Source organism: Eschrichtius robustus, chromosome 6 (assembly GCF_028021215.1).
Source record: "Eschrichtius robustus isolate mEscRob2 chromosome 6, mEscRob2.pri, whole genome shotgun sequence".
Taxonomy (NCBI): Eukaryota; Metazoa; Chordata; class Mammalia; order Artiodactyla; family Eschrichtiidae; genus Eschrichtius; species Eschrichtius robustus.
This window is the reverse complement of record NC_090829.1, coordinates 103185927-103200462: the sequence shown is the minus strand read 5'-3', so window position 1 is coordinate 103200462 and position 14536 is coordinate 103185927.

Here is a 14536-nt window from a genome sequence, read left to right as displayed (position 1 = left end):
ACAGTATAAAATAAAATAGGATAGTGGCTTGGACTGTGCTACGGATAGAAAGAAACATTTAAGATATATTTTTAGCAGCTTTATTGAGATACAGTTCACATACTTTATAATTTACCAATTTAAAATGTGCAACTCAGTTGTTTTTAGTACATTCACAGGTATGTGCAGTCATCACCAGAGGCAATTTTAGAACATTTTACCATCCCCAAAAGACACCCTGTATGGTTTAGCATTGACCTTCTATATCCCACTCCACACACCCCCACCCACTCACCCAACCATAGGCAGCCACTAATAAACACTATCTCTATAGATTTCCATGTTCTGAACATCTCATATGAATGGAATCATATGTGATCTTTTGTGACTAGCTTCTTTCATTGAGCATAACATTTTCAAGGTTCATCTATATTGTACCATGTATTAGTGTTTCATTCTTATGTCTGAATCATATTCCATGTATTTACATACCACATTTTGCTTATATTACTTGTCCATTGATAGACATGTGGGTTGTTTCCACCTTTACCTACTATGAATAATTCTGCTATAACAGTCATGTACAAATATTTGTGTAGATCTGATTTCATTTCTCTTGGGTATATCCTTGGAGTGGAATTTCTGCGCCTTATGGTAACTCTGTTTAATCGTTTGAGGAACTGGCAAACTGATTTCAAAGGAGCAGTACTATTTTACATTCCCATCAGCAGCGTATGAGGGTTCTGATTTCACATCTTCACCAACACTTGCTATTACCTGACTTTGATTCTAGCCATGCCAGTGAATGTAAAGTGGTATTGCATCATGGTTTTGATTAGCATTTTCCTGATGACTAATGAATTTGACTATCTTTTCCTATGCTTATTATCCGTTTGTATGTTTTCTCTGGAGCTTCTTTGAATAAATATGGGTATGATTCCATTAAGAAGTAAAAAAAAATCAGAAGAGACAGTTACTAAAGAAAAGTCCCTAATATGGAAATAAGTAGAACACAGTAGACAAATGAAGAAACAGAGGAAAAATATATATACGACAACTATAAATCTGTTATAAATTTGATGGCAGAAAGATGCCTTCCCTCTTTTTCAGACACACCAGCTAAAACTGAGATGGGAAAAAGAGATTTGAGGAATGTTATAATAGAATGAAATTGACTTTGTACTGATGGAAAAGCATAGTTACTAGGAAAAACAAAAACAACAACAACAAAAAAACAGGTGTTCTGGGTAGAGTCCCCATTTGAGGACAGTAATCATGAAATAAAGTAATTAAGGAAAGAATAACAAAAGGATGTAAAGATTAGAAAGTTATCATAATACTAATAATAGTGATTGTTAATATTTAATGCAACCTACAATGTTCCAGGAATTGTTTTAAGCATTTTATATGGATTAACTAACTTATTCCTTACATCAACTCTATAAGAACTATCATGTTTATCTAACAGATAAGGGAACAAAGACAGAAGTTAACTTTCTGAAGGTCATATAGCAAGATCTGCAAGATCACTATATGTGACTTTTTATTGATTTGGGGAACATGTTATAGTAAGAAATTTAAATGAGTGATTTAAGAGAGAGTCACTTTATTATAATGAGAGGCACAGTGTGACCATGATAGGGTAAGGTAAAGGAAAATTCTTTGGAGTTGAATATGGTAAGGAGTAAGATGAGATATACAAAGGGTAATGAAGTTATCATAGAATGGAGTTGAAGTTAAGTACTATGGACTACCAGGTAAGGTCTATAATGAAGGGAGTAATGCCTGAGACTTTGGTTGAAGATCATTAAGAGGGTCTACAGAGCAGGTATGTAGCTAAATGTTGAGAATTTCAATGATAGAAGAAATAATAATCTGGAAGCAACAAAGGAGAGCAAAGAGACTATCAATCCTCCTCTCAAATTTCAGATATATAGCATGTAAAAAAAAATAGCTTCTTATTGAAAGGACTGAAGGAAATGGTATATCAAAGAGGAAAAGTGTTCCATTTAAGGAACATGTAAGGGGAAATTTCAGAAATGAGTTTAAGACTATATGGTATTTGATGAGCAGACAGTCCAGAGAAAAAAGTGGGGAAAGAGGTTGGGGAGAGGAGATTAACCAGGTACATTCATGAATTGGATAGATGGGAATGAGAGCTCAGAAACTAATGGATGAGCAGAGGGGTTTTTCATTCTCATACTGACAGAAATAAGTAAGGATGATGTGACATTTGGTGGATTTTATTTTGCTTGTCCTCCATATGTGGGTGGGCATTTTAAGGCCTATGACAAAAGGGTATTGGCCTGGACAATAGAGGCTATGGGTATAATTGTTTTTATCCTTTCAAATGGAGAAGAATATCTTAATATGGTGAAAATTAGTTTTGTATGGGATATCTCACTTTATCTTCTTCCTACCAATAATTCTGACATTTACTCCTATTAAATAGTAGAAACAATATTAGAGTTTCCCAGGCAAATATGAGTTCAGAATTGTAGAAAGTTTCCAGGCAAATCAGAGGACCTAGGTGCCTCAAAGTTCATCTTTAGAATTGTCATATTATGACCTAACAACTGATGCTAATAAGTATTAGAAATAGAGTAAATAGTTTCTCCAAAAAATCCTAATTTTTTCATCTGCCAGCCTACGACCTTTTTCTTATTTTTGTATTTGGCCGTTTTTTGACCCTACTACACAGCCATCTAACCTGGAACTGAATTGAGACACATTGATTTGTTTTATTAATTATTAGGTTGATAACTAATAAAAAATGAAGACAATAATGCCAAGAAAGTTTATTTTTACTCTGTATAAAATAGTACTTACCTTGTAAGTAAATTAATTATTGGCTAACACAGCATGTTGATTTTAGTAAAACCTTGTAGGTAAGTCGGTCTTGTTATGACTACCATGTTTTTTTATTAAAAATTAAGATCAGAAAGAACAAGAGTTCAAGGATAGTTCAGAAATTGCTTATTTATCTTAAAATTTTTATTTTTAAAACTTCCAAGCACAGCAATGCAGCAAAGTTCACATGGCAAGAAGCACTTCTCACAACGCACAAGCTGTGAAAGTAACACATTTCATTAAAACAGGCATCTCGGAGCTAAGCACCAAGTCACTCAAACAAACATGAGAGGGAGAAAGGAGCCTTTGGAAAAGCAATTATCCCCTAGAGATCCTGAGTCAGCTGTTTTCAGCTGCAAAAATTCCCTACTCTTACTGTTTTGTTATCCTCAGGTCCCCTCAGCTGCTATTAAGTAATGGCAACGATTCTTGGAACTTTGAAAATGGATTTTAAAATTTGTGGTTATATATATTTTGGGGGGATGGGAGGAGCAGAGATGGGGAGTAATGCAAACAGCCGAGGAGTGATGAAGTGAATAATATTGACCTTATACCAAGAACACTTTATGGGGACATAGTAAATAAGCCCTCTCCTCAGCAAATTTAAGAACTCAAGCAGAAGGGACTTGAACAAAAATTGAGGCAGCAGATGAAAAAGAAACTTTCTTCTTAAAAATATTTGCAAGAATTTTTTTTTAAATGCAAATAAAGTTATTTTTCTCCTTGTAAAATTAAAACATGTTTCTTATTGAAATGTGTGTAGGAAGTGCAGAAAACTATAATGACAAAAAGTGATCCATAGAGAGACTTTCAAGATGGCAGAAAGTAAGATGTGGAGATCACCTTCCTCCCACAAATACATCAGAAATACATCTATATGTGGAACAACTCCTACAGAACACCTACTGAACGCTGGCAGAAGACCTCAGACTTCCCAAAAGGCAAAAAACTCCCCACATACCTGGGTAGGGCAAAAGGAAAAAGATAAAACAGAGGCAAAAGAATAGGGACAGGACCTGCACCAGTGGGAGGGAGCTTTGAAGGAGGAAAGGTTTCCACACACTAGGAAGCCCCTTCACTGGTGGAGATGGCGGGTGGCGGGGAGGGAAGCTTCGGAGCCACTGAGGAGAGCGCAGCAACAGGGATGCAGAGGGCAAAGCAGAGAGATTTCCGCACAGAGGATCGGTGCCGACCAGCACTCGCCAGCCCGAGACGCTTGTCTGCTCACCTGCCAAGGCAGGTGTGAGCTGGGAGCTGAGGCTCAGGCTCCGGAGGTCAGATCCCAGGGAGAGGACTGGGGTTGGCTGCATGAACACAGCCTGAAGGGGGCTAGTGCGCCACAGCTATCTGGGAGGGAGTCCAGGAAAAAGTTGGGAGCTGCCAAAGAGGCAAGAAACCATTGTTTAGCGGTGCGTGAGGAGAGGGGATTCAGAACACTGCCTAAACAAGCTCCAGAGCTATCAGCGTGGACCCCAGAGACGGGCATGAGATGCTAAGGCTGTTGCTGCCGTCACCAAGAAGCCTGTGTGCAAGCACAGGTCACTATCCACATCTCCCCTCGCGGGACCCTGTGCAGCCACCACTGCCAGGGTCCCGTGATCCAGGGACAACATCCCTGGGAGAACACACGGCGCACCTCAGGCTGTTTCAACGTCATGTTGGCCTCTGCCGCCGCAGGCTCACCCTGCATTCCATACCCCTCCCTGCCCCCGGCCTGAGTGAGCCAGAGCCCCCGAATCAGCTGCTACATTAACCCCGTCCTGCCTGAACGAAGAATAGATGCCCTCAGGCGACCTACACACAGAGGCAGGGCCAAATACAAAAATGAACCCCAGGAGCTGTGTGAACAAAGAAGAGAAAGGGAAATCTCTCCCAGCAGCCTCAGGAGCAGCAGATTAAATCTCCACAATCAACTTGATGTACCCTAAATCTGTGAAGTACCTGAATAGACAACGATTCATCCCAAACTGAGGTAGTGGACTTGGGAGCAATGATATATATATATTTTTCCTTTTTCTCTTTTGTGAGTGTGTAGGCGTCTGTTTCTGTGTGTGATTTTGTCTGTATAGCTTTGCTTTTACCATTTGTCCTAGGGTTCTGTCTGTCCTTTTTTTCTTTTTTTTAGTATACTTTTTAGTGCTTGTTATCATTGGTGGATTTGTTTTTGGTTTGGTTGCTCTCTTCTTTCTTTTTTCCCTTTTTTTATTACTATTTAATTGTTTTAAATCTTTCATAATTATTTTTTATTTTAATTGTTTTATTTATTTATTTTTTCTTTCTTTCTTTCATTTTTTCTCCCTTTTATTCTGAGCTGTGTGGATGACAGGGTCTTGGTGCTCCGGCGAGGTGTCAGGCCTGTGCCTCTGAGGTGGGAGAGCTGAGTTCAGGACATTGGTCCACCAGAGACCTCCCAGCTCCACGTAATATCAAATGGCAAAAATCTCCCAGATATCTCCATCTCAACACTAAGACCCAGCTACACTCAACGACCAGCAAGCTACAGTGATGGACACCCTATGCCAAACAACTACCAACACACGAACACAAACCCACCCACTAGTAGAAAGGCTGCTTAAAATCATAATACGGTCACAGACTCCCCAAAACACACCACTGGACCTGGACCTGCCCACCAGAAAGACAAGATCCAGCCTCATCCACCAGAACACAGACACTAGTCCCCTTCACTAGGAATCCTACACAAGCCACTGAACCAACCTTACCCACTGTGGGCAGACACCAAAAACAACGGGAACTATGAATCTGCAGCCTGCGGAAAGGACACCACAAACACAGTAAGTTAAGCAAAATGAGAAGACAGAGAAACACAGGAGATGAAGGAGCAAGGTAAAAACCCACCAGACCAAACAAATGAAGATGAAATAGGCAGTCTACCTGAAAAAGAATTCAGAGTAATGATAGTAAAGATGATCCAAAGTCTTGGAAATAGAATGGAAAAATTACAAGAAACATTTAACAAGGACCTAGAAGAACTAAACAGCAAACAAACAATGGTGAACAACACAATAAATGAAATTAAAAATTCTCTAGACAGAATCAATAGCAGAATAACTGAGGCAGAAGAACGGATAAGTGACCTGGAAGATAAAATAATGGAAATAACTACTGCAGAGCAGAATAAAGAAAAAAGAATGAAAAGAACTGAGAACAATCTCAGAGACCTCTGGGACAACATTAAATGCAACAACATTCGAATTATAGGGGTCCCACAAGAAGAAGAGAAAAAGAAAGGTACTGAGAAAGTATTTGAAGAGATTATAGTTGAAAACTTCCCTAATATGGGAAAGGAAATAAGTCCAGGAAAAGCAGAGAGTCCCATACAGGATAAACCCAAGGAGAAACATGCCAAGACACATATTAATCAAACTATCAAATGTTAAATACAAAGAAAAAATATTAAAAACAGCAAGGGAAAAACAACAAATAACATACAAGGGAATCCCCATAAGGTTAACAGCTGATCTTTCAGCAGAAATTCTGAAAGCCAGAAGGGAGTGGCAGGACATATTTAAAGTAATGAAAGGGAAAAACCTACAACCAATATTACTCTACCCAGCAATGATCTCATTGAGATTCAACAGAAAAATTTAAACCTTTACATAAAAGCAAAAGCTAAGAGAATTCAGCACCACCAAACAAGCTTAACAACAAATGCTAAAGGAAATTCTCTAGGCAGGAAACACAACAGAAGGAAAAGACCTACAAAACAAACCCAAAACAATTAAGAAAATGGTCATATGAACATACATATCAATAATTACCTTAAATGTATATGGCTTAAATTCTCCAACCAAAAGACATAGATTGCCTGAATGGATACAAAAACAAGAACTGTATTTATGCTGTCTACAAGAGACCTACTTCACACATAGGGACACATACAGACTCAATGTGAGGTGATGGAAAAAGATATTCCATGAAAATGGAAATCAAAAGAAAGCTGCAGTAGCAATTCTTATATCAGACGAAATAAAGTTTAAAACAAAGACTATAACAAGAGACAAAGAAGAACACTACATAATGATCAAGGGATCGATCCAAGAAGAAGATATAACAATTGTAAATATTTATGCACCCAACATAGGAGCACCTCAATACATAAGGCAAATGCTAACAGCCATAAAAGGGGAAATCGACAGTAACACAATCATAGTAGGAGACTTTAACATCCCACTTTCACCAATGGACAGATCATCCAAAATGAAAATAAATAAGGAAACACAAGCTTTAATGACACATTAAACTAGATGGACTTAATTGATATTTATCAGACATTCCATCAAAAACAACAGAATACACTTTCTTCTCAAGTGCTCATGGAAGATTCCCCAGGATAGATCATATCTTGGGTCACAAATCAAGCCTTGGTAAATTTAAGAAAATTGAAATCATATCAAGTATCTTTTCCAACCACAATGCTATGAGACTAGATATCAATTACAGGAAAAAAATCTGTAAAAAATACAAACACATGGAGGCTAAACAAAACACTACTTAATAACCAAGAGATCACTGAAGAAATCAAAGAGGAAATCAAAAAATACCTAGAAACAAATGACAATGAAAGCACGATGACCCAAAGCCTATGGGATGCAGCAAAAGCAGTTCTAAGAGGGAAGTTTATAGCAATACAACCCTACCTCAAGAAACAAGAAACATCTCAAATAAACAACTTAACCTTACACCTAAAGCAATTAGAGAAATAAGAACAAAAAAACCCCAAAGTTAGCAGAAGGAAAGAAATCATAAACATCAGATCAGAAATAAATGAACAAGAAATGAAGGAAAGAATAGCAAAGATCAATAAAACTAAAAGCTGGTTCTTGGAGAAGATAAACAAAATTGATAAACCATTAGCCAGACTCATCAAGAAAAAAAGGGAGAACACTCAATTCAATAGAATTAGAAAAGAAAAAGGTGAAGTAACAACTGACACTGCAGAAATACAAAGGATCATGAGAGATTACTACAAGTAACTCTATGCCAATAAAATGGACAACCTGAAAGAAATGGACAAATTCTTAGAAATGCACAACCTTCCGAGACTGAACCAGGAAGAAATAGAAAATATAAACAGATGAATCACAAGCACTGAAATTGGAACTTTGATTAAAAATCTTCCAACAAACAAAAGCCCAGGACCAGATGGCTTCACAGGTGAATTCTATCAAACGTTTAGAGAAGAGCTAACACCTATCCTTCTCAAACCCTTCCAAAATATAGCAGAGGGAGGAACACTCCCAAACTCATTCTACGAGGCCACTATCACCCTGATAGCAAAACCAGACAAAGATGTCACAAAGAAAGAAAACTACAGGCCAATATCACTGATGAACATAGATGCAAAAATCCTCAACAAAATACTAGCAAACTGAATCCAACAGCACATTAAAAGGGTCATACACCATGATCAACTGGGGTTTATTACAGGAATGCAAGGATTCTTCAATATATGCAAATCAATCAATGTGATACACCATATAAACAAATTGAAGAATAAAAACCATATGATCATCTCTATAGATGCAGAAAAAGCTTTTGACAATATTCAACACTCGTTTATGGTAATAACCCTCCAGAAATTAGGCATAGAGGGAAATTACCTCAACCTAATTTAGGACATATATGACAAACCCACAGCCAACATCATCCTCAATGGTGAAAAATTGAAACCATTTCCACTAAGACCAGGAACAAGACAAGGATGCCCACTCTCACCACTATTATTCAACATAGTTTTGGAAGTTTTAGCCATAGCAATCAGAGAAGAAAAAGAAATAAAAGGAATCCAAATTGGAAGAGAAGAATTAAAGCTGTCACTGTTTGTAGATGACATGATACTATACACAGAGAATCCTAAAGATGCTACCAGAAAACTACTAGAGCTAATCAATTAATTTGGTAAGGTAGCAGGATATAAAATTAATGCACAGAAGTCTCTTGTATTCCTATACACTAATGATGAAAAATCTGAAAGAGAAATTAAGGAAACACTCCCATTTACCATTGCAACAAAAAGAATAAAATACCTAGGAATAAACCTACCTAAGGAGACAAAAGACCTGTATGCAGAAAACTATAAGACACTGATGAAAGAAATTAAAGATGATACAAACAGATGGAGAGATATACCATGTTCTTGGATTGGAAGAATCAACATTGTGAAAATGACTATACTACCCAAAGCAATCTACAGATTCAATGCAATCCCTATCAAACTACCAGTAGCATTTTTTACAGAACTAGAACAAAAAATTTCACAATTTGTATGGAAACACAAAAGACCCCGAATACCCAAAGCAATCTTGAGAAAGAAAAATGGAGCTGGAGGAATCAGGTTCCCTGACTTCAGACTATACCACTAAGCTACAGTCACCAAGACAGTATGGTACTGGCACAGAAACAGAAACATAGATCAGTGGAACAGGATAGAAAGCCCAGAGATAAACCCACTCACACATGGTCACCTTATTTTTGATAAAGGAGGCAAGAATATACAATGGAGAAAAGACAGCCTCTTCAATAAGTGGTGCTGGGAAAACTGGACAGCTACATGTAAAAGAATGAAATCAGAACACTCCCTAACACCATACACAAAAATAAACTCAAAATGGATTAAAGACCTAAATGTAAAGCCAGACACTAGAAAACTCTTAGAGGAAAACATAGGCAGAACACTCTATGACATAATCACAGCAAGATCCTTTTTGACCCACCTCCTAGAGAAATGGAAATGAAAACAAAAATAAACAAATGGGACCTAATGAAACTCAAAAGCTTTTGCACAGCAAAGCAAACCATAAACAAAATGAAAAGACAACCCTCTGAATGGGAAAATATATTTGCAAATGAAGCAACTGACAAAGGATTAATCTCCAACATTTACAAGCAGTTCATGCAGCTCAATATCAAAAAAACAACCCAATCCAAAAATGGGCTGAAGACCAAAATAGACATTTCTCCAAAAAAGATATACAGATTGACAACAAACACGTGAAAGCATGCACAACATCATGAATCATTAGAGAAATGCAAATCAAAAGTACAATGAGGTATCACCTCAAACCAGTAAGAATGGCCATCATCAAAAAATCTATGAATAATAAATGCTGGAAAGGGTGTGGAGAAAAAGGAACCCTCTTGCATTATTGGTGGCAATGTAAATTGATGCAGCCACTATGGAGAACAGTACAGAGGTTCCTTAAAAAACTAAAACTAGAACTACCATACGACCCAGGAATCCCACTACTGGGCATATGCCCTAAAAACCATAATTCAAAAAGAGTCATGTACCACAATATTCATTGCAGCTCTATTTACAATAGCTAGGACATGAAAGCTAGCTAAGTGTCCATTGACAGATGAAAGGATAAAGATGATGTGGCACATATATACAATGGAATATTACTCAACCATAAAAAGAAATGAAATTGAGTTATTTGTAGTGAGGTGGATGGAGTCTGTCATACAGAGTGAAGTAAGTCAGAAAGAGAAAAACAAATGCCGTATGCTAACACATATATATGGAATCTTAAAAAAAAAAAAAATTGTCATGAAGAACCTAGGGCTGGACGGGAATAAAGACACAGAACTACTAGAGAATGGACTTGAGGACACAGAGAGGGGGAAGTGTAAGCTGGGACAAAGTGGGAGAGTGGCGTGGACATATATACACTACCAAATGTAAAATCGAGAGCTAGTGGGAAGCAGCCGCATAGCACAGGGACATCAGCTCGGTGCTTTGTGACCACCTAGTGGGGTGGGGTAGAGAGGGTGAGAGGGAGGGAAATGCAAGAGGGAAGAGATATGGTGATATATGTATATGTATAGCTGATTCACTTTGTTATAAAGCAGAAACTAACACACCATTGTAAAGCAATTATACTCCAATAAAGATGTTTAAAAAAAAAAGTGAGCTGATATAACTGCTTAAATAAATAAATAAATAAATAAATAAATAAATAAATAAATAAAGTGATCTATAATCCTATACCAAGAGATGTAAATCCTAATCTTGAGGTGTACTTATTTCAGAAATGAGAATGTGTGTTATCTCTGTAAGTTCACATTTTATATACATATAAATGACCAAATATAATGATGAATATCTGAATTTATCTGTAAATATAAGTCTTGTATATACCTTTAAACTTGCCTAAATTATTCAAATATTTAGTTTTTACACATTTTTATTGACTGTGTGCTAGGTAAAATTCTTAATTTAGAAAATTTAGTTTACTTGACAAAGAAAGGAAAGAGAAATCTAATGATGAATATTAAAATCTTTCATAAAACATTTTTACATTGTTTTGTAATCATGGATATTATTCTATGTCTAACACATTTCGTTATTCAGTATCTTCTATTGAATAACTCATTTTCCCCCCATTCTTCAGCATTTATTTTGATTAATATCTATTTCACTAGAATGCTATTTTTCAGTATTTTAGAAATATAAAAGAGATATGTTTTCTAAAACTTTACATATGTAATTTTTTTTCATTATCACACACAAAAAATAAATCTTTTGGGTTTTAAAATTTGTGGGTGAGACAGTTTTTCAATGTAAAAATTCAAAAGTTGTTGCTCTATTCTTTTGAGCATTAATGTTTTATTTTTTATTGAAGTGTAGTTGGTGAACAATATCATATAAGTTACAGGTGTACAATATAGTGATTGACAACTTTTAAAGGTTATACTCCATTTATAGATATTACAACATATTGACTATATTCCTTGTGTTGTACAATATATCCTTGTAGCTTATTTTTTACATAATAGTTTGTACATCTTAATTCCCTAAATCTACGTTGCCCCTCCCCCCTTTCCTCTCTTCACTGGTAACCACTAGTTTGTTCTCTATATCTGTGAGTCTGCTTCTTTTTTACTATATTCATTAATTTGTTGTATTTTTTTAGATTCCACATATAAGTGATATCATACAGTATTTGTCTTTGTCTGGTTTATATCACTTAGCATAATACCCTCCAAGTCTACCCATATTGTTGCAAATGGCAAAATTTAATTCTTTGTTTATGACTGAGTAGTAGTCCATTGTATGTATGTATGTAGGTAGGTAGATGGATAGATAGATAGATAGATAGATAGATAGATAGATAGATAGATAGATAGATAGATAGATAGATAGATAGATAGATGAAGTTACAATGATGATAACCCAACAGGGGACATTAAATTTGACTCTCCTATCCCACCCCTGAACTTTCCCTTCCTTCAAGTTAAAACAGACAGTATATGCAAAAATATAAGAAGCTTGTTGTATCAGCTTGTGATGTAAGGCCTAAATTTAAGCCTGATAAAATGTGCTACCTTGCTATAATGGTAAAGTTGGGAGGCCCTTGAATGACCTAACCACACATTCTCCTTCCCACTCTGCTCCTGCAGAAAGGTCCCCTAGCCATACAGCCCTCCTTACTAAAGAGACAAAGCAGAGTACCTGCTTATCCCTGAGGAGTGGGTTTCAGTTCCCTGGCATCCCACTGAATTATTTAAACAAGGGAATCACATCCTGCTGTGACGACCAGAGAGAACCCCACTCTATTGGTACTACAGAACTTGCCTCCCACAGTCCCTACTTCACGCTGTTTCCAAGTGTAACCCCTGTGTCTCCTGTGTGGTACTTGGGGTCCTCCTCCCCCGGGCTGTGAGCATATTCGTCTTTCCAGGGTCGGGTATAATGCATTTGGCCATCCCCGTAACCCTAGGGCAGGAATCCCTCCTTCATCAATGGAGTGAATAGGGTGTGATTAGAACTTGGCCACTCTTATAATTCAAAACTGTTTTCAGGATAGATTATTTTTGAATCTTTTTGGTGATGTTAAATGGAACATCATAATTCCCTCTGAATTCCTTCTGAATTATTTTTGCATGTCTTCTGATTTTCCTTCTGTTCTAAAGTTTTCCTTCACTTAAATATTTATTGAGCAACTCTTTCATACCTGACACTTATCAAGGTACTGATAAAAGAGTAGTGAATAAGAAAAGACAAAAATCGTGTGCTTATATAGAGCTTTTATGCTAGAGAAAGACAAAAAATAATAAAAATTTAATATACAGTGTGTGAGATAGCAGTTTATGTCATAGAGAGGGAGATAAAAACTGTGAAGGTGGTAGCTATACGTTTAGTAGAGTGATGTTAGAGCTCTGACCTGGAAAAGGTGAAGGGAAAAACCACATGGATATCCCAGGAAGAAGAATTCCAGGCAGAGGGAACAGCAAGTACTAAATCCTGGAAGTGAAAGAATCCATCTTTTCGTCTTGAGTACTTAAATTATTAGTTTGATCTCCATTTTCTTTGCATCAAAGCTACAACATAGGTATAATATTTTATAACTACTATTAAATGTGGGGTTTTTTTCCCCCAGGTGTGTGAATAGGTTCTTGACATGACAGAAAATTCTTAAGGCTAGAGAAGTATTTTTCAGAGTAAATTCATTTACCCTCTTTTCTCTCAGTACCTTCTCAAGAGGCAAATATATATTCTATTCAGGCATCTTACATATTTTATATGCCGATTCATGGCTGTTTGAGTGAATAAATGGATATTAATTGAATTAATGAATAACTGTCTTTGCACACTTGCTTTATACATTTAATATAAAATATATAGACTTGGAGGTTTTGTCCTACAATGTTTTTTACACTCATTTATATGACAACTCTCCCACTCTAATACAGGGATTATAAAAAACTCTGATTTCAATCTACTTAAATTTAGCTATTGACTTTGGTATCTATACTCAGTGTGGTCAGGGATCTCTGAATAATCTACATATTTGAAATTACCCTAAATTCAAATTTAATTTCTTCTGTGTGACTTTGGGCAAGTGACTTAAACTGTGATTAGATTCTCATCTGAATATAATAAAAAATTTTACACTTTCTTGTTACAATATAATAATGCATGGGAAAACACATTGTATAAACTAGCAAAAAAAGTTAGCACTTTTTACACCTTATACCTTATGCCTATATAACTGTCCCACATTCACTCACCTCCGGAGGAAATTATGCAGAGCATAAAAGTATGAGAGAGTGAAAACAGTTTTATGACATATATTTTCAAGAGGAGAGAAAGAAAGATGGGAATTTCATGACTGTGTATTTTCTCAGTAAGTTGTTGATATTTAGGGGCATGCTGGGATTTGGGACTCTAATAGTAAGGAAAACAATTAGAAAGTGTGCCATAGGAAATTCAAAAGTGCATAAAATAAATGAACTAAAAAAGAACAATCATGAAGGAGGTAAAGTATATAAGAAATTATAATTTCTTGAAAAGATAGAAAAAAAAAATCCTTGACAGTCTGCCCAAGAAGAGAGTTCAAAATCAGAATATTCCATGCATGCTGGTTTTAAAGTATTCTCTTGCAAACTGTGCACCATAAATAGAAATTAATTCTTATGGCTTAACCTAAATTTGTCTGTAATACAAAGTTATTTGATGCAAAATGCCTTTATTTAAGAGACTAAAGGAAATCACGCCTTATAATTTAGAATAGCTAATGGAAGACAAATCAGTTAAAATGCCGATCAATTAAGTGTTATTTCATGCTAGTACTGCAGGTAATTAACATGCTATAACCTTACAGAAATTGCTTTTACTTCTACCCATTCATTCTCACCCGGTTTATGTTCTCATTCACCTGCACCTATGAGTGTCAAATTA